The sequence below is a fragment of the Crocodylus porosus genome, unplaced genomic scaffold, assembly GCF_001723895.1.
Source record: "Crocodylus porosus isolate Cpor-Errol unplaced genomic scaffold, CroPor_comp1, whole genome shotgun sequence".
Lineage (NCBI taxonomy): Eukaryota > Metazoa > Chordata > Crocodylia > Crocodylidae > Crocodylus > Crocodylus porosus.
The window spans coordinates 165901272-165921249 of NW_017728886.1; the positions used below are offsets into that span (position 1 = coordinate 165901272).

The window sequence follows — 19978 nt, forward strand, 5'->3', positions numbered from 1 at the left end:
GTGTGTGTGTGTGTGTGTGTGTGTGTGTGTGTGTGTGTGTGTGTGTGTGTGTGTGTGTGTGTGTGTGTGTGTGTGTTTTCACCCCCCGCCGCCCCGTAGTTTAAAAACAACTTGTTTATGCACATTGGTCTTCTATCTCTTCTCTGCATTAGAATAGCATGATATTGTGTCTCCAATATGATGTCCTTTAGAAATTACTAGTCCCCTTGAACTCCTTTTTCTTTTCCTTTTTTATAATTTTTCCATCAACTCCTCCCTCGTTTCTCTGAATTGATTGAAATCTGCCTTTAGAAGTCTAGGTTCTTGTTTTTTATTATTCTCAGGCCTTCTTTTAATTAAAAGAACAAATTCTATCATACCATATCAATTTCTCCAGAATTCCTGTCCATCTTCATGTTTTTAATCTGTTCATCCTTGTTGGTCAAAACCTAATAAATGGTTCTGACCATCTTGTTTCCTTAGCATTTTGAAATAGAAAATTGTTCTATAAACTTGTTAAGAACTTGACAGACACTTCTATATTTTACTGTATTTTTCTTCTGACAGATATCAGGGAAATTTGTAAATCTTTCATAATTAGCTCAAATATTTTTAGCTATTCTGGTATACCTGGTAACCGAATACCAAACACACTAATATTGAGTTACCATATCTAAGTGGAGCTGATCCAAATGAGTTTTTAGTAGTTCTGCAGGACTGTGACCTGTAGCAGTGCATGGAGTTATATGCTGTTGTAGTAAGGTATTAGCTAGTCACTGGTTCTAATCACCATCAACAATTCACTTCAATACATCTTTAGTAGTTCAGACCATCTGCTCTGCAATTTAATGATAGGTGGAAAAGTGAGGAAGTAGTGTGAACATAACCATAACCTTGAACTTAAAGTGAATTGAGCAATACTGTTCGACACACTGATATCTGGAAGACCATGAGTTGTGAACAGTTTTCATAATACTCGGATTACAGTGCATGAAGTCATTGACACAACAGAAACAACTTCCAACCACTATGAGACAATAGAGAATATCTGGCCATGGAAAGGGGCAGCAAAATTTACATGCAGACAAGACCTTGGTGTCCTGGTCACTTCCCATGGATGGATTGGAGCCTTAGCTGATGCACAGTGTGTAGCTTGGCATAGTTCACACCTCTTTACTGTTTGCTCAATGTCAGCATCTATCTTTGGCCACCAGATGCAACTTCTGGCAAGTGCTTTCATACAAATAATCCCTGGATGACCTGCATGGAGAACATTAAGAACTCGTGTTCAACCTGCACTGGGAATAATCACTTGGTTATCCAATAGGAGGCATCCCTTAAGGGCAGAAAGTTTATGTTAATGTATAATAAATGGCTTAAATTCATTTTCAACCCTTGCTGAAGGCCACCCCTTCCATACCCAGTCTAGTGCTCAGGCTAACACTGGATCTTCAGCAGCCATGCAAGCCATGTTATCTGCCTGGAGAGGAGGATTAGAAGAGGATTTTAGCATCAGAACTTCAGAACAAAAACAGTAAATTCAGAACAGGATAATGGTAAATGATTTGGCATTTGTTATTGACTTCCAAGAGTAGCGTTGAAATCCACAGTCATGGACCAACAAAGCATACGTGATAAAATGATTTGAGGTATCCATCCGCTCTTGGTGAATAACTCTAGTTAGGGTTTATGATCGGTCACAGTTGTGAATTTGCAGTAATATATATAGTCATGGAATTTCCTAAACCAGTAACAACTGTAACAGTTTCCCTGTCATTTTGGGTATAATTCCTCTCAGTCTTATTCATAGTTCAGGAATAAAAGGCAATGGAAGCTTTGTGTCCATCATTTTGCAAGTGACTAAGCCCCCACTCCATATGATGAAGCACCACAAGTAAGCAGAAGTGGTTTCTCCATGTCATAATGGAATAGCACACTGTCAGAAGACAACAACAGTCACTTCACATCACTGAAAGCTTTGTTGTGCAGTTTACTCCATTTCTCAGTGGCTTCTTTATTGAATAGATGATATAAAGTCTCGGCAACTGTAGCCTTGTCTTTTAGGAAAGAATGGTAGAAATTAAGCAGACCCAGAACACTTGCAGTTCCTGCTTATTCTTAGGTGTTAGAGCCTTATGAATAGCTTCTATCTTTGCTTTTGTTGGATAAATTCCAGTGGAATCAACTCAGAACCCTGGGAACTCCAAACTCAACCCTCTAAAAGCACATTTACCTTGCTTGTGTTTCAGACCAGCATTGGAGATGCAGAACTTCTAGCAGTTGGACAACTAAATCTGGCATGGACCCTGTTCTGATTGGGACATCATCAAAACATGGAACAAGGCTCAGGGGTGATCTGATGGCCACCTATAAGTTTATCGGGGTGACCACCAGGATCTGGGGGAACGTTTGTTCACCAGAGCGCCCCAAGGGATGACTAGGTCGAACGGTCATAAACTCCTGCAAGACTGTTTCAGACTGGACATAAGGAAGAATTTCTTTACTGTCCAAGCCCCCAAGGTCTGGAACAGTCTGCCATCGGAGGTGGTTCAAGCACCTACATTGAACACCTTCAAGAGTAAATTGGATGCTTATCTTGCTGGGATCCTATGACCCCAGCTGACTTCCTGCCCTTTGGGCAGGGGGCTGGACTCAATGATCTCCCGAGGTCCCTTCCAGCCCTGATGTCTATGAAATCTATGAAATCTATGAAACAACTCCCTTAAGACCTGCAAGTAAGCCATGACCTTCTGGATCACTCCTGGTACACTGCTTACTTCAAACTGTAGGCACATGTCTCAGCAGGTGCCCAGGCTTCATCCTCATTGCCAATATAGTGCATCTATGGGGCTCTTGTCCTGAAGAGATCACACAGGGAAGAACAAGGGAACCATCTTTATTAACAACAACTATCTATCATTTACACTAAGCAGAAGAGCAAACAGCAACACAAGATAATGAAGTCTAGGCAGCACCCTCTGCTAATGAAGTACAGAACATATAGGTCAGGTCACCTTTACCGGTATAAGTGAACTGAAACCAGTCTATACCTGTAACAGAAGAGAAGTTTGGCATGCTGGTTTAAAAATTGTGAAATATGGTCTAAGAATTGGTCTTATGGTCTACATATTTTATCCCCCACCCAAGGGTGAATTGCTAGCAATCTAAACTGTGCTGCTGGTTTTCTGTAACTTGGATCAATTCCACCTTGAACTTTTTGAACATCTGTACCTACCCATATACAGATACTGAATACACAAAAAAATCCTCTTGTTTTAATTGCACTTGCCTCCAAAACAGAGATGCTCTAACTGCATGCAAACAGTCTCTTCTTTTATGACCAACATTAGTGCCAAGTTTTTTAGAAGAGAGTAAATCTGTCCCAAGAATTAACAGGTCCAGACCTGCAGGGAGCAAACCAGGAAAGCCAAGGCTGCAACAGAACTCCAACTAGCTACAAGTATCAAGGACAATAAAACATCCTTTATTAGATATGTGGGAAGCTGGAGGAAAAGCAAGGGCAACGTTGGACCCCTGCTAAACCAGATGGGACAACTGACAACCAATGCCCAGGAAAAAGCCAACTTGCTAAATGGGTACTTTGCATCAATTTTTCACCAGTCCCAAGGGGCGCCCCTGCCTATTACAGGACAGGAATGCCTGGGTGAGGGTGATTCCTTACCCTCCATTAATGCTGACCTTGTGAAGGCTGGACACCTTCAAGTCAGCCAGTCCTGACAGTTTACACCCCAGGGTACTCAAAGAGCTGGCTAGCATCATAGCTCAGCCACTGGCATGGATCTTTGAGAACTCGTGGCACTCTGGTGTAGTGCCTGAAGACTGGAAGAAGGCAAACGTGGTGCCTGTCTTCAAAAAGAGGAGGAAAGTGGATCTAGCATACTACAGGCCCATCAGCCTGACCTCTATTCTGGTGAAGGTCTTAGAAAAGATTATCAGAGAGTCCATTCTTAACAGACTGGCCAATGGTAGCATCCTGAGGGATAGCCAGCATGGGTTTGTTGTGGGTAGGTCTTGCTTGACCGATCTTATTTCCTCTTACAACCAAGTGACCTATCACCTGGACAAAGAAGAAGAGATTGATGTCATATATCTTGACTAAAAAAGCCTTCTATCTGGTATCACATGATCACCTCTTGGCAAAACTGGCCAACTGCAGCCTTGGCTTCTCCATGATCTGCTGGCTGGGGAATTGGCTCTGTGGTCAGACCCAAAGGGTAGTGGTTGACAGAAGTCAATCGTCATGTGCCCTGTGACCAGTGGGGTTTCTCAAGGATCTGTCCTTGGGCCAACAGTATTCAACATCTTCATTAATGATGTGGACATTGGTATCAGAAACGGACTGGCCAAATTTGCTGACTACACCAAACTCTGGGGTAAAGTGTCCACACCTGAGGACAGGATGGAGATCCAGGCTGACCTTGACAGGCTCAGAAAATGGGTGGACAAAAACCTGATGGTATTCAACACTGAAAAATGCAAGGTACTCCACCCTGGGAAGAAAAACCTGGAGCATGCTTAAAGGACTTGGGGATCACGATTGACCACAAAATGAACATGAGCCTTCAATCTGATGCTGCAGCTAGTAAAGCGACCAAAACGCTGGCTTGCATCCATAGATGCTTCTCAAGCAAATCCCGGGATGTCATTCTCCCCTTGTACTCGGCCTTGGTGAATCCGCAGCTGGAGTACTGCGTCCAGTTTTGGGCTCCACAATTCAAAAAGGATGTGGAGAAGCTTGAGAAGGTGCAGAGGAGAGCCATGCGCATGATCAGAGGTCAGGAAAACAGACCTTATGATGAGAGACTGACAGCTATGGGATTCTTCAGCCTGGAAAAGCGCAGGCTCAGGGGTGATCTGGTGGCTGTCTATAAGTTATCAGGGGTGATCACCAGGATCTGGGAGAATGTGTGTTCATCAGAGTGCCCCAGGGGATGATGAGGTCGAACAGTCACAAACTCCTCCATGACCGTTTCAGGCTGGACTTAAGGAAGAACTTCTTTACAGTCCAAGCCCCCAAAGTCTGGAATAGACTGCTGCCAGAGATGGTTTGAGTACCTACTTTGAACACCTTCAAGAGACATTTGGCTGTTTATCTTGCTGGGATCCTATGACCCCTGCTGACTTCCTGCCCCTGGGGCAGGGTGCTGGGCTCAATGATCTTTTGAGGTCCTTCCAGCCCTAATGTCTATGAAATCTATAAAACTCTAATCAGAGAAAAGACAGAAAGCAAATGTTTGTTTCTGTAACAGTTCCCTGTCTGAGGATCAGTGCCTCTACAAAATTTGCATAACAACTAACAACACATCTTGTTCACCCAAAAATAAACAGTTGCTTCTAGGCAAAGGAAAAGAACATGGATGGCTATTATAGCTATGTCAGCTGGTGTCAACTGCTATAAAACTAGTATGGTTATCACTTAAAGTATAGTCTGACACTTTCTAGTTATCAATATTGTCCAGATACTCCTATTTTGATCCTTTAAGTGCTTCTTGTTACAGAAACTCAAAGGATCAAGCTTATGTAGAACCCTACTGGTCCATTCACATGAAACACAAAATCATAGACATGCAGGCTTGGAAGAGAACTCAAGAATTTATCTCCCTGCTTTGATGCAATATTTTTGACAGTCAGATTGATTTAGGTGTCTAAATATGGAGTTAGGAAATTTTAACTTTTGAAAATCGTAGTGTATATATTTATACCAAAGACATGTATAAAATATCCCCATAGTAATAAATAGAGGTTAAATGCCTTCAGGATTTAAATTATAAAAAAGAAATGGATATCAATTCTGAGGGCTTCTCCTTGCCTTGTTACTTGTTAGTAATAATACGGCTCCCTGACTACACAGCCAAATACAGTTAGGTTCAATAATTTGTGCAAACAGCCAGGGTAAATCGTAATTCTGTTACTGGTCCTGCAATGTTAAAGTGATCTAGTAGCAGCAAATAAGCCCAGACCAAGGAGGACTCAAATTACAACATTAATAGCCATGACTAAAAATGAAGGATACATCTGTTCAGTCAGGGCTGTCCGACTGGTGGCCCACAAGCTGCATGAAGGGTTATCATGCACTCTGTGGGCTTCTGCCTGACTACTGCTCCTCCTCATTGCTGCTGCTGCTGGAGCAGCCACGGGACTCTGGGCTCCCACTCTTTCTTCTGGCTTCTGTCCTGCACCTATTTACTATTGTGTACTAGATCTTGAGCCACTTCTGAATCAAATTCAAAGTTTTGTACTATAACTCTTTTACTTGTTTATATTTGTTCAGGTGCCCACACTCGCATCCAACCATGACATGGTTTCTCTCCAAACTTTAAATTCTCCCAAGGTATAAAAGAACAGGTGTCACCACCCTGGAATGCCATCTTTTTCTGTCCAAACAATTGAGCCACCTTTTTCAAAATCTTCATGTTTATTGTAACCTAGGTTGGTCACTAAGCTCCACATTTCTCCGTAAGCCTCTCAGTTTTGCAATTAGTCATTTTGTTACTATGACTAATAGCCAAAGATAGCTGTTTGTATAGCGTTTTTACTTATCAACCTCTCTTTTCTTTAACTCATCTTTGCCCATCAATGCTGTTGTGCCTGTTTTGAATCTCTCCCTCTCCTCTTTAGCTGCTTTTAACACTATGGATCTGCTACTTAATCTCCTTGGCACATACCTTCTGGGCATGTTTATATGAGCCACCCGCTGCATGGTTATTACTGTGTAGTCATTTAGTATTTGCAGAACCAAGTACTAAATGACTGTGCAGTAGAGCTGTGTGATGCTTTGATCACTGATTCCATTCAGGGGAGATTCGGCCTGATTCAGTGGCCAGATCTCCGAATCCAAATCAAATCAGAAGATGCTTTAATCACTCTGAATCAGATTGGATCACTCTGAATAGATTTGGAGAGATTCTGAAAGATTTGACGATTTGGACATAGACACAGCTTTAAATGTTTTTCTTTTACATACTTCAAGGTACTAGGCAGCTTGTAATGTTGAGATGCTGGGGCAGATGGAGCATCCCACAGAAGCGTGGGCGGTCCCCAGTGTGCTCGGCAGCAGACCCAAAAGTGGACTTGAAGCACTTCTGGTGCACTTCCAGGTCTGTCGGGGAGCGCATGGGGGGTCCCCTGGCTCTGAGACAGGTGCCTCCTGGGTCTGGGGTGGCACCCAGGGTCCCCCTGTGGCCAATTGCTGAGCTGGGTAGGGTGCAGGGGACACCCCACTCAGCAGCAGACCCAGTAGACTGGAAGTACTTCCGGTCCACTTCTGGGTTCACCACAGAGCATGCAGGCCCCCCACGCTCCTGTTGGACACTCCATCCACCCCACCATTGCAGTGTTCATGAACTGTGCCTGGTACCTTGAGGTATGTAGAAAAAACATTTAAAGCTGTGCCTATGGCTGAATCGCTGATTCAGATTCAGCCAAATCAAATCGGGGACAGTGATCTGAATCAACAAATTGAATCACTGTCCCCAATTCAGGCCGAGTCTAAATCAAATATGGCCCATTTCACACACCCCTACTATGCAGTAACTGGCACTACTGTGCAATAAGTGTCAGTAGGCAACCATGCTGGGATGCTTACTGCGCAGGTAGCAACCCGGCACGGTTGCCTAGTGATGTTTACTGCATGGTAGTAACGAGCTGCTGCACAATAAGCATCTCATGTAGATGCGCCCTCTGTTTCTGAGTCTATACTTGAGTTGCTTTTTTCTTGTTTCATTGACTGATATTCTTTCTTTCATTTAGTTTCTCTGGTAGGTGTTTCCCAGAGTTCTGACTTGGGTCCCTTTCCTATTTCCTGTTAACCTCACCTTTGTTGTCTCATTCCCAGTGGTTTGCTTTCCAGGTACATCTCATTTTTATGCTTCCTATACTCAGTTTTGTGTTTAATTTTCCTTCTACGTATACTAATTATAGCATACACACAGTATCTAAGCAAGATAGCCAGAGTTTTGTTTCAGTTCACTTATTTTTATTTCCCTCCACCATGCAGTTTCTCTGGGAAACTCAGTTGTTAATACAAGTCTAACTTAGACCAAGGCATCAGTAAATTTAGTGTTGTTGACTTGCTCATTACTTCAGAGATGCACATTAGTGCTGCTTTCTGAAGGATGCATATGGTGCATCCATTGTTTTTATGTACTAATTATTTTTAGTAAAGTATCATCTGTAAACTATGGGGTGAACACACAAAACACAATTACTCAGAAGTAATTTACCCCATAGCAAATTTATTCTGAACTAAAGGAGCAGACATAAACAGCTCTCCTGAACTACCTACAGGAGATGATATTTTTAGTGCCAGGCCACTAGGTAGCAAAAGTGCCAGTTTTGCATTGAGGAAAATGACTCCTTTTGAATTAAATTGACTAAGAGAGTGGACACATAAGAGATTCCACATGGTAACTTTCCCACACTGTGATGATACTACATATTTTTCAAGATGCAACTTTACCCTGAATTCAAGGGATTTACAGTAGGATTTTTATAGTAGGATTGTGTATTTTGTGTTTACTGCTTATTCACTATAAAGTAAATTAAATATGTCTGCTTCCTTCATCACAGACAAGGATCTCATTGTCTTAGGCTCTTCATAAACTCAGAAATAGTGTTTATTCTTAAATGACATTTGAGGGATGGAGAAAATGGCTTACGGTGAGAGATTTACATAATTCAATCTGTTTTAGATTATCAAAAAGAAGATTGAGAGGTGATTTGGTTACAGTACATAAGTGGCACAGAGGACTAGTGCTGTATAATAAAAGACTCTAATCTACCAGAGATGAATGGAACAAGAACACAGGGCTAAAAGCCAGAAGCTGATAAATTCAAAGAAGAAGCAAGGAGTGATTTAAATATTAGGAAAAAAATACAGAGAAGTGGTGGATTCTTCATCTCTTCATGTAGTCTAGTCAAGGCTGAATTCCCTTCTAGAAGTTTAAGTTTTAGCAAAAAATAGTTATTGGGCTAGTTAACTAGAATATCTTAGCCTGTGATATACAAGACACCTGACTAGATAATCCAATGTTTCCTTATTGAATCATAGAAAATTAGGGTTGGAAGAGACCTCAGGAGGTCATCTAGTCCAACCCCTGCTCCAAGCAGGACCATCCCCAACTAGAACATTACAGTTGAGGCTTTGTCCAGCTGGGCCTTAAAAACCTGCAAGGATGGACATTCCACCACCTCTCTAGGTAACCCATTCCAGTGCTTCACCACCCTCCTAGTGAGAGCTTTTCCTAATATCCAACCTAAACCTCCCTTGCTGCAACTTGAATCTATTGCTCCTTCTTCTGTCATATGTTACCACTAAGAGCAGTCTAGCTTCATCCGCTTTAGAACCACCTTTTAGGTATTTAAAGGCTGCTGTCAAATCCCCGCTCAGTCTTCTCTTCTGCAGACTAAATAAGCCTAGCTCCCTTAACCCCTCCTCATAAGTCATGTGTCCCAGCCCCCAAAACATTTTCATTGCCCTCCACTAGATTCTGTTCACTATGTCCACATCCTTTTTGTAGTGGCATGGGGTGCTCAAAACTGGACACAGTACTCCAGATGTGGCCTCACCAATGCTGAGTAGAGGGGAATAATTACTTCCCTCAGTCTGCTGGCAATGCTTCTACTAATGCAACCCAGTATGCTGTTAGCCTTCTTGGCAACAAGGGCACACTGTTGACTCATATCCAGCTTGTTGTCCACTACAACCCCCAGGTTCTTATGGCCGTAACTTCAATGAAATTATAAAAGGAGACACTGAGATTAGATAAGGAAGGGAATTAAGACCCAGAACCAGTGGAGACAAGGAAAGTAAGCAGAAACATAGTAAGAGCAGAGTCAATGGTTAGGGAAAAACAGGCTGGATGAACTAGCATGTGATCATATCAAAGATTGCTTCCTATTGCTTATGCACCAAGCAAAGATACAAATAAGAAAATTCCAGAAGTATGTTTGGCTTGAAACTTGAATAATGTTCTTCTAACATAGTTTGTGTATATATATATAAAATACATTGTGTACATAATACATCTTATGTATGCATGCATATATGTGTGTGTACACATATATGTGTATGTATGTACCATCACATACCAGAAAGAAAAGAGATGCTATATTTTAAAAATCCAGTACTCTGTTTTATATGAAAACAGCAACAGAAACCAAGAACTTTTCCCCATTATCAACAGTTTCAGGAAAAACTCCAGCATTTTTTCTTGTAATGAACAGGTAGTGTTAGAATGGTGTTGTAGCTATGATAGTTAATTACATGAGAGACAAGGTATCTTTTATTGAACCAACTGCACAGTTGGAATAAAGTTAGATGTAGTTAGCAGTGTTAGTCTGGAGTCATGCAGAAGGCAGGGTAGATTTGCACCTTATAACCTAATCAGAGTAGAGATACCTACCTATCTACACACTTTCCTACCTACAGTTCCTGATGGTGACGTTTCCATTTCTGCTCCTTAAAAAGAAAGGTACATTTTATGGACATATTTCCCTCCCCTCCCATCCCTCCTAGGAGGTACAATGCACTAAAATTCCACTGAAAGAACCCAGCAAGCCCAAAAGATTCTTTCTTCTCAAGGTAGTACCCTGAAACCTCTGAAAATTTAGACTTTTTGATACCAAAGTACTGGATGCTCACAACTTCACTTGGAATCATTGGGTGAGCTACATGCTCAGCACCTCATCAGTGTGCAATGAAACTGTAGCTGGAAAACATTCCTATCTATATTATGTTTGTTATTTTATCTGGTCAGTGACAGAAGGAAAAGCAGCCATGTTCTCTTGTGAGAAAGAGCTTTCACAATGAAGAGAAAAACAGAAGGTGCTGCAAATTAGTATGGGCCCTATGTGGTTGCTATGTATGCATATACACTTACAGTCAAAACTTTAGTTTTAAAATCCCTCCAGAGCACAAAGCAGCAGGAACAGAAAATATAGTCATTCCCTTACCTATAAAATTCAACCCCAGCTGTAAAATGTGATTTTCATTATTGTTGTTGTTGGAAAAAATCTCATTTCAAGTAGAAACTCCGAAACATTTTTAATATGTTGTTGTGGCAGCAGCTGTACAAAAGGTATCCTGGGGTATGTTCCTTTGCAATGCCTGGTTGTTTTTCTCCCATTATACCAGCTTTGAATAGCAATAAAACAGAGCCTCATAGATCTTTGTCCACACTGTCACTATACCTTTTTTTTTTTCCTCATGGCAATCAGGGAAAATGTAATGATGGTTATCATGCTTCAGATAAAAAGAATATGCTTCACTTAGTGTAAAATTGGAGGGCACACAGAATGAAGCCCTCCCCTAAAAATAAATCACACAGCATCTGCCTTCTGTTTTCTAGCTGCATTAGTTTCAAACAGCGTTGAATTCAGAAAGTATGTGATGATGAATAATCTGTTGCAAATATTTGAGCTGTGATAGGTTTAATTTATTTAACAAAAATTGTGCTGTTTCTAAGACCATAAAAGATTATGATATCACTAGCTGTTACACCATAGTTTAAGGATCTTTTAGGGTTTCTATTTTAAAACACCATTTTCCCAAAGTTAATGTAGCACAGCCTTAATAAAGTTGTCTTGACCAGAAATTCAAGATGGAAGTTTTCTAAGATGTAGATGTAAAAACAAACCAATAAACCGCTTTTTAGAGGGCACCAGGCATTGATTGCTATAACTGTGGTTGCTAAAAAAAGCTTGTATTCTAACACAATTTTTTTTTCAGCAGCTGCCTAGAAAAGCAGCTCAGCTGTAGAGCTGCCCCAGCCCCACTGTGTGCCCATGGTGTGGCAGGACACGTCACAGCTGGGCTGTGCCTGGGCCAGGGGACTGAGGGATCTGCTGCAGGCCAGACAAAGACCTGTCGCAGATCAGATCTGGCCCATGGGCTGTATTCTGCCCACCCCTGGGTTCGATTAACCTGCAAAGATTGAATCAATTCAGGCTCAGGATTTTTGAATGTCTGTACTTAACCTAAATGAATGACCGCAGCCTCAATTTGTGAGCTGCCCCCTCAGGCCCACCCATGCGGCACCCCTGTGCATGCCCCTTCCCATGAGTTGACCCTCATAAAGATCCTTATCAGCCTTCCCCATAGAGACAACTTCAGTGAAAGGCACTGCGCCTGTGAGTGAGGGGTGCCCCTACTCTAGCAGGGCAAGAGCACCACAGCACTTTAGAGATGAAGGGGAGGGTGAGACAGGGGGATATAGGGAGGGAAGAAGAACCAGTGATGGGTGACAGGTTTTTAGCTGTTAGTGCCATAGTGATGCTTCTGTAGCAAATCAGGGGAGTGGGCATTGGGTTCCTGTGTTATTTCTGTTCTGCTTTACTGACAATAAAATAAATGCCTTGGTGAAATTAAAATGAATTATTGTCCATGTCTGTCTGCTGACCTGGCTACAGGTTTCTCCCTCATAGAACACAGAGAGGCAGGACACAATTAAAAATGTATTGAGCAGCCTGTGTCCACACAACTGGGTGGGCACAGGACTCTCACACGCCAAGAAAGGCATAGATGACAGTGGTGATATCCTCCTCAGAAGCGGGAGACAGGGACATGGTACTGCTGAGACTGGCAGCCCTCCAGGCAGTGGCAGAGGTTGCGGGGCAGACCAGGCTTGCCCCCTCGCTGCCCTGTGCTGTCAAACCAGGAGTGCAGGTGTGCCCGGGGCACCAGCAGGCTCAGCAGGAGCAGGGGTGTCTTGGGCACCCCTCTACCTGCACAATCGGATCATCATGCAATGACCCAGTACACTTGGAGCACAGAAGTTCCTGTAAACTGATGGATCTGTCTCACTGTCTCGCACAGCTACTGCTCATAGTCCCTGAGGGTGTTCACGGTCCTTTCTGTGCATGGATCAGCTGCTGCCTGCCTCAGTAGCTTGTGTGTTTTTAGCAGTGGTGTTGGAAACAGTGTTGAAAATCAAGAAATGCAGGAGTGAATTAAGGATACTCAGTGGTCTAAAAAGACACAGTCATTGAATCTTGTGGGTGGCCCAAAATTACCAAGAAGGGGTACCTGGCCATGGGTGATAGCAGGCCCCGAGTGGGTACAATCAAGTGCAAACCCGTTGCAAAAAAAAAAATAAAAGCAGCTACAAACAAGTCTCCCTCCCCCTAACAGCCCACCTTAATCGCAGTTGTCAGTTCAGGTGACTATAAGGTTCCCCAGGGCTTCACATACCAGGTGTGGAGGTAGAGCTCCAAGGTATGTCGTCCTCCTTGGAAGCAACAGGTAACATGACTGAAACCCTGCTGCTATCTACTCCACCAGATCCCCCACGACTTGCAGGAATGGTGGGTGATGTTTCAGTAGGTGAGGATGCCCTGGAGGCCTCTGTTCCTGTTTGTTCACAGTGATCCATTAGCAGGTGGAGGAATCTGTAGTGGGCCACATCACACAGTGGGGTGCCCTGCAACTCTGCTCTGGAAACACCCCTGTAGAAGGCAACCCGCAGCATCTTTGCCTTGACCTGGATCTGGAGTGGTGTCCTGTTATGCTCTACCATTTTCCTTGCAACATCTAGGTGAATGTACCAGTTGGCTTGCGGGCTGTAGGTGAGCTGGCACATGACCTCCAGGTCCCCAAGCACCTGCACCAGGCTCTTTGTTTCACCAGTAGACTAATCTACTGCACAGTAAAGTTTCATCATCTACAAAGTGCAGCATTTACTGCACAGCAAATTAATCTACTGCATGGTTGGCTACTACCTCTAGATACAGGTAGTAAATTAACTGCACAGTAGCTACTGCACAGTAACGGACTGTAGACAGCTGACTGGGAGCACATAGTTCCTGGCCAGCCCAGGTGGCAGGAGGTAGGGGAACTGTCCTTTCGCCTAGCAGCTGCTTCCCAACCTCATTCCCTGATCCCTACATGCCGGGGACACAGCTGCCCCTGCAGCTGGCACAGCTCTCCCATCTACATGCAGATTGAGACCGGTCTCAATTCCTGAGTGGCCAGGAAGGCAGCTGCCACTGCAGCTGGCACAGCTCTTCCCACCTGACGGAGATCAGGACCATCTGCTGTGCCCCCTGCCAGCTCTCAGGACTGGCACCCAGGGGAGAGTTGGATCAGGAGATCATGAGTCAGAGTTATTTTGACTTTGGAATCCCCAGTCTTGCGATGGTTTCACAACATTTGGCATTACTGCACACATGTAGACATGTGCCTGGGAACACAAATTTGGGCACACTAATTGCACATGTAAACACAAGGGGAAATTCCTCTGCTGGAGGGTTGAGTAATGACAATTAATTCATGTTTATATTGCAATAGAAGCAGCAACTGTTTTGCTAACTGCTATGCAAATGTATGATAAATAACAGTCCTTGCCCCAAAGAGTAAATAGCAGAGATGCACAGCATGTAGTCCAATAGATTAACATCACAGTGACCAACTCAGCAAGCCACGTCTGTGGAAACTCAACATTGCACATGCCCCTCTGTGACCCTTTATTGAAAAATGTACCTTGTAAATGGCCCCTGACAAAGTTTGAGTTGTTCACCCCAGTCCAAAAGTCAGGACATAACAGGTGCATTGGAAAAACATATGGGAACAGAGAATTAGAGGTAATTATCATCTGGGTGTTTAAGCTCTGGGTCTAATATAGCCTTTCCGCTTTTGCCTCTCTTCATCCCTCTCTACCAGCTCTATCCTTATTTGAAAACAGAAGTCTACATGCATTTCAAATTCCCTTCATATTTACTCATTTGGAAGAAAACTACACTTATCAGGCAAGTTTTCCCACAGAGTAAGGACTAGTTTTTATGGACTGATATTTTCATTTGATTACTGTTTCGTGTTTGTGCAAGAATAAGCATGGGAGTACAGTTGACAGCTTGCAGAATATCACTGGGATTCTTTTGAACAACAGTATAGCAGCTGAGAATGATCTGTTAAAATATGTTGTTGTGTGTCAGCTTTAACAAAAATCTAACTGGATTTTCAGAGGCAAAAATAAAAGGCAAACAACAACAAACATAAAACAGAGAATCATAATATAAAAATCAGCCAGAGTCATCTTCAATTGACAGGTGCAGCCTGGGAATGACTGTGCTATTGAGGTCTCCTGCTTGCGGGTGCTTTTGATCTTTTCCAGCAAACAGGATGCTGCTGATGTTTAAAAAATAAAGTTCTTATCTTGAAAAATGTCTCCAAGATTTTAAGATAAAAGTACTGAAGTAAACATATTTCATCCAGAAATTCTTGTTTGATCATAATTAGGTCTTTTCTATTCTTCTGTTGGAGTAGGACTCAGAACTTTAAATATCAGTATTTCGTGTTCAGCAGTGGTCCTGCTTCAGTCAGATATGGATGAAACATTCTTTTAGAGGGCTTTAGTTACTTTCTCCCAATAGAAAACTTTTAACACAATCTCTTTACTAGAAATGTTTTTTTTCTTTCAGAACCCCAATTATTTAATAATTTTAACTCTAACAGCAAAGAAGTAGTCCATAAAATATGGCTAAGTACAAACATTTAGGGGCATTAGGGGGAGGTTAAATCAATTCAAAATGGCTTCCTAATATCAGGTAACTCAGGACAGGGGGATTAGCAGGGGGGCTGGTAGTCTGCCAAGGGATGGGCGGAGGCATGACTCGTGGGTGGGGTGGGGTGGCAGACATGACCCACAAGGGGTGGGGGTGACTGGCATAACCCACGAGTTAGGGGGGAATGCAAGCACAACCTGAGGTTGGGGTGGGGTCCCCCCCAAGTTTGACCTAAATTGCACCTGGTTGACCAAAATTTAATAAGTTTGATACTACATAAATTCAGATTTATCTTAAACTGGGTTCTGCAATTTTTAGACTAGTTTGTGTGCATGGAACTTCTGTACAGTTACAGGTTTAAATTGATTGCCAGTCACTGGCTGTAAGTGTAAGGTCAGCCCTGGGATGAGCTAAGTTTAAATTGTGACCATTTTGAAATGGATTAAACCTTCCCAAATGTCTGTACTTAGCTTAATAGTACAATTTGTTGTGTTGTGGCAAAATTTACAGTACATATCCTAAGGCAGAATTTTGTAATTCTCCTACTTTTTGGCTAAGCTTTGGGCTACAGTACCCTGTGAATGAATCTTTCTTACTCTGCAGGTCCAGTTGAATTCATACACCTGAGGAAACTTCAGGAGTCTGGCCCACAATGAACTTAGTGATCAAACAGCTTTCTTAAAATAAAAAGGTTATTTTTGCAGTAGGAAGAAAGCACGGGAGAAAAAGAAGATTTTAAAATAACCAGACAACAATCAACATCTTATTAAAGACTTCCTAATTTTCAAGTGACCTATTCTGACCTAGTTGCTCCAGGCACCCTAAGCAGGTTGAATCCTGAAAAACAGCACCCTGCTTACTTATGAGAGGGGCCCTTTTTAAAACCTACTGTGATCCTTTTGTTCTGTGCTCTTGAGCTTTGACCCTGCCAGTCAGAAGTAGGAGACTGAGGCAGAACCCCCAAGCCAGCGGTTCTGACACTATCCCCTCACTGGTCTCTGGTACTTGGTGAGGGGTGGTTTGTCTTGAGTTGTCCTTTTACTACCTTTTTACCTTCCTACTCTCTGTTTTGCCTAGGCAAGCTTTGAGTTAAACTAGTACAGTCATATAGAAAACATGTCAGTAACCAAGCCAACATGCAGTATTTATTAATACAAAGCAAGTAAGGATTGGGAAATCCATCACAGGCCTATATATATAATATTTCCTTGTAATTGTTACCCTAAGTGCTTTGGTCACTGCCACCATTTTGTCATGTAGTTTCATTTGTTCCCTCAATATACATTTGTACAAATACCAGCAATACTCACCTGTCAAATAGAAAAGCATTAGCTTACAATGTCAGCATTATTGTGTAGCAAGGAACAGATATTTTCCATCAGTGATTTCACCTAAAATAATATAATAACAGAGAGTCACCAACTGTTTTTATAGGAATATCCAAGACAGGAAATAAATAGGATCTCTTGAGGTATATTCCTGTCTGACACACACACACTTGAGCAGAAAACACTTTACCTTTTGGATGCAATATGCCAAATCTAGAAAGGAGACTTAATGCCCTGTTATCAAGTTTCCAAAAGTGAATGTATTTAGAAAAGTAAATACTAGGTATAAATTGTCTGTGTTTTCCTTTAGTGCTGCAAGAAAGACAAAAACAAAGACATGATAAAATAGAGTTAAGTCATAAAACATGGGCAGCTACTCCATTCTTAAATCCCACTGTAAAAATAAAAAAAAAAATACTGCAGTACTTTGAATCTTTATTTAGGTACCTAAATGAATGGCCTGATTTCAAAACACAGAGCACCTGCCATCATCAGTAAAAACTGTAGGTGCTCAGCACTTTTGCAAACCTACCCACATCTGAACTCATTAATCAGGCAAACCTTCACTGAAGTAGAGTTTCATTTGACTATAAAATATTCTTTATCTAGTGCTATTTTGAATGGTATTATGTAGCATCATGGTGGCAACAGCAATGATGGAAATATACATAAGGAACATTCAGGAAATGCAGCACCCAGTTAGGAAACTTTGAACAAACTAAGATCTTTGCCATATGGATAAACTACAGTTAAGGTCTATCATTAATTGGTATTCATTAATACCTAATACTTTTCTAAATACATTCACTTTTGGAAACTTGATAACTAGGCATTGTCTCCTTTCTAGATTTGGCTTATTGTATCCAAAAGGTAAACTGTTAACTGTGGGCTTAATTGTGAGACTGTCAGGTAGGCAGGAAACTGGCTGTGGGGGAGGACCCAGAGAGTTGTAGTGAACAGATATGTGTCATCTTGGTGAGAAGTTGCCAGTGGTGTCCCACTGGTGTTGGTACTTAGTCTAGTGCTATTTAACATCTTCATCAATGATTTGATGTGGGGATGAAGTGCTCACTGGCCAAGTTTGTGGATGATACCAAGTTATGGGGTAGCATAGTCATTTGAAGATAGGCTGTAGATACAGATGGACCTAGACAGGGTTGCAAGTTGGCTGGACCAGAACCAAATGAAGTTCAACATAAAGAAATGTAAAGTGCTCCATCTGGGGACAAGCAATCCCCTGCACACCTACAGGCTTGGCCATGCCAACCTGACCAGCACTACAAATGAAAAGGACCTTGGGATAATAATAGACCACAGCATGAACATGAGCTGGCAGTGCAACACTATAACCAGCAGGGCCAATACCCTGGCATGCATCAATTGATGTGTCTCCAGCAAAACCAAAGAGTGATTCTCCCACTCTACTCAGCATTGGTGAGACAGCAGCTGGAGTACTACATCCAGTTCTGGGCATCACATGTTAACAAAGATGTGGTAAAGCTTGAGAGAATCCAGAGAAGGGCCAGCTGTATGATTAGAGACTTACACAGCAAGCCATACAAAGAAGGGCTGAGGGATCTTTTTCAGCCTGAAAAAGAAGGCTAAGAAGGGACTTTGTAGCAGCTTACTGCTATATCAGAGGCGTACATCAAGGGCTCAGTGAACTACTGTTCACCAGGGCACCCTTGGGGAAAACTAGGAGCAATGGTCACAAACTCCTGGAAGACCGTTTCAGGCTCAATATTAGGAAAAACTACTTCACAACTAGGGTATCAGACTGGAATAAGCTCCCTCCAGAGATGGTACAATCACCTACCCTGGAAATCTTCAAGAGGAGACTGGATGGGCACCTTGCTGGGATCACTTGACCCCAGTTGTCTTTCCTGCTTGGTGCAGGGGGGCTGGGTCCGAGGATCTTCTGAGGTCCCTTCCACCTCTACAATCAATTAATCTAAGGCCTGTTTCAGGGGTGTAGGTTGTAGCATACCATCTCAGCCTCTGGCTTCTTTACTATTCATTCCATCCACAAAGAGCAAACACCAATTGCAGAGACTTCATCAGCCTGACAAAGAGTTTTTAAACCTGAAAGTTTTCTAAAAAAATTTTTCCCAACTATTTAAGTTGGTCTAATAAAACATATCAGATTCACCCAAAGAACTATGTCTGCCTATGGTCTGCTTCTAAACTCAGGCTACAGATGGACCTTACACTTTTAGCACTAAAAGTGCCCTTGTATGACTACAAAAAGCAAGCAAGCATTCAGGCTGTTTGTAGGGCTACAAAGATGCTGAACTAGTAATACACTTTCAGGGGAGAACTTGGCAGTGCCACCTTTCCAAATTTCATCACCTGTACAGTTACACATACTAATACAGGGGTCCCTCGAACTTGCAGCATCCCACAGTCCTCTGCTCTCCATCCTCTCATCCAAGGGAGGACGAAGGGAAAGCTTTTAGGTCCCTGATAGTCTGCCCAGTGGCAAGCTATCAGGGAGCCTGCTGGGACTCTGTTGACCATACAGCTGTAGATCCTTCCTGGGGTCCACAAATCACTTGACAGAACCCAAGCAGGGTGGCACTTCACAGCCTGAATCCTCTCTCTTCCCCACCCCCCACATACTTCCAACCACTGCCTGAATAGTGCCTCCATTCTTTGCCTCCATTTTCCTAAGCAGGGACCAGAACAGTCACCCCCCCGCCACCCGCTGGGCCCTCCTCAGGTCCCAGGGGAGGCACACCTAGGCCAAGGGTTAGTGAGGAACTAGTTAGGGAGCTTCTGGAGGGACTGGATGTATTCCAGTCAGCTGGTCCAGATGATCTCCACCCTCCAGTACTAAGGGAATTGGCTGAGGTCATTGCAGGACCCCTGGCACAGCTTTACGAGCACTTGTGTTGCTCTGGTGTGGTGCCAGAGGACTGGAAGAGGGCCAACGTGGTTCCCATCTTCAAAAAGGAGAAGAAGGAGGACCCAGGAAGCTATAGGCCAGTTAGTCTTACCTCGATCCTGGGCAAGCTTTTTGAGAAAATTATTCTGGCGCATATCCATGACAGGCCAGCAGGGGAGATCATGCTTAGGGGCAACCAACACGCGTTCGTTAGAGGCAGGTCCTGTCAGACCAACCTGGTGGCCTTCTATGATCAGATCACCAAATC

The 19978-nt window shown here is 42.8% G+C and overlaps 1 long non-coding RNA gene across 1 annotated transcript; it reads right to left on the minus strand.

The window, feature by feature from the left end:
- Window positions 1-2677: 2677 nt before the first annotated feature.
- Window positions 2678-17182, minus strand: LOC109316611. The gene is made up of 3 exons (XR_002102885.1): window positions 16809-17182; window positions 13190-13348; window positions 2678-2837 (listed from the first exon to the last, which is right to left on the minus strand). It is a non-coding gene; the product is annotated as an uncharacterized LOC109316611 (long non-coding RNA).
- Between the last annotated feature and the right edge of the window lie 2796 nt (window positions 17183-19978).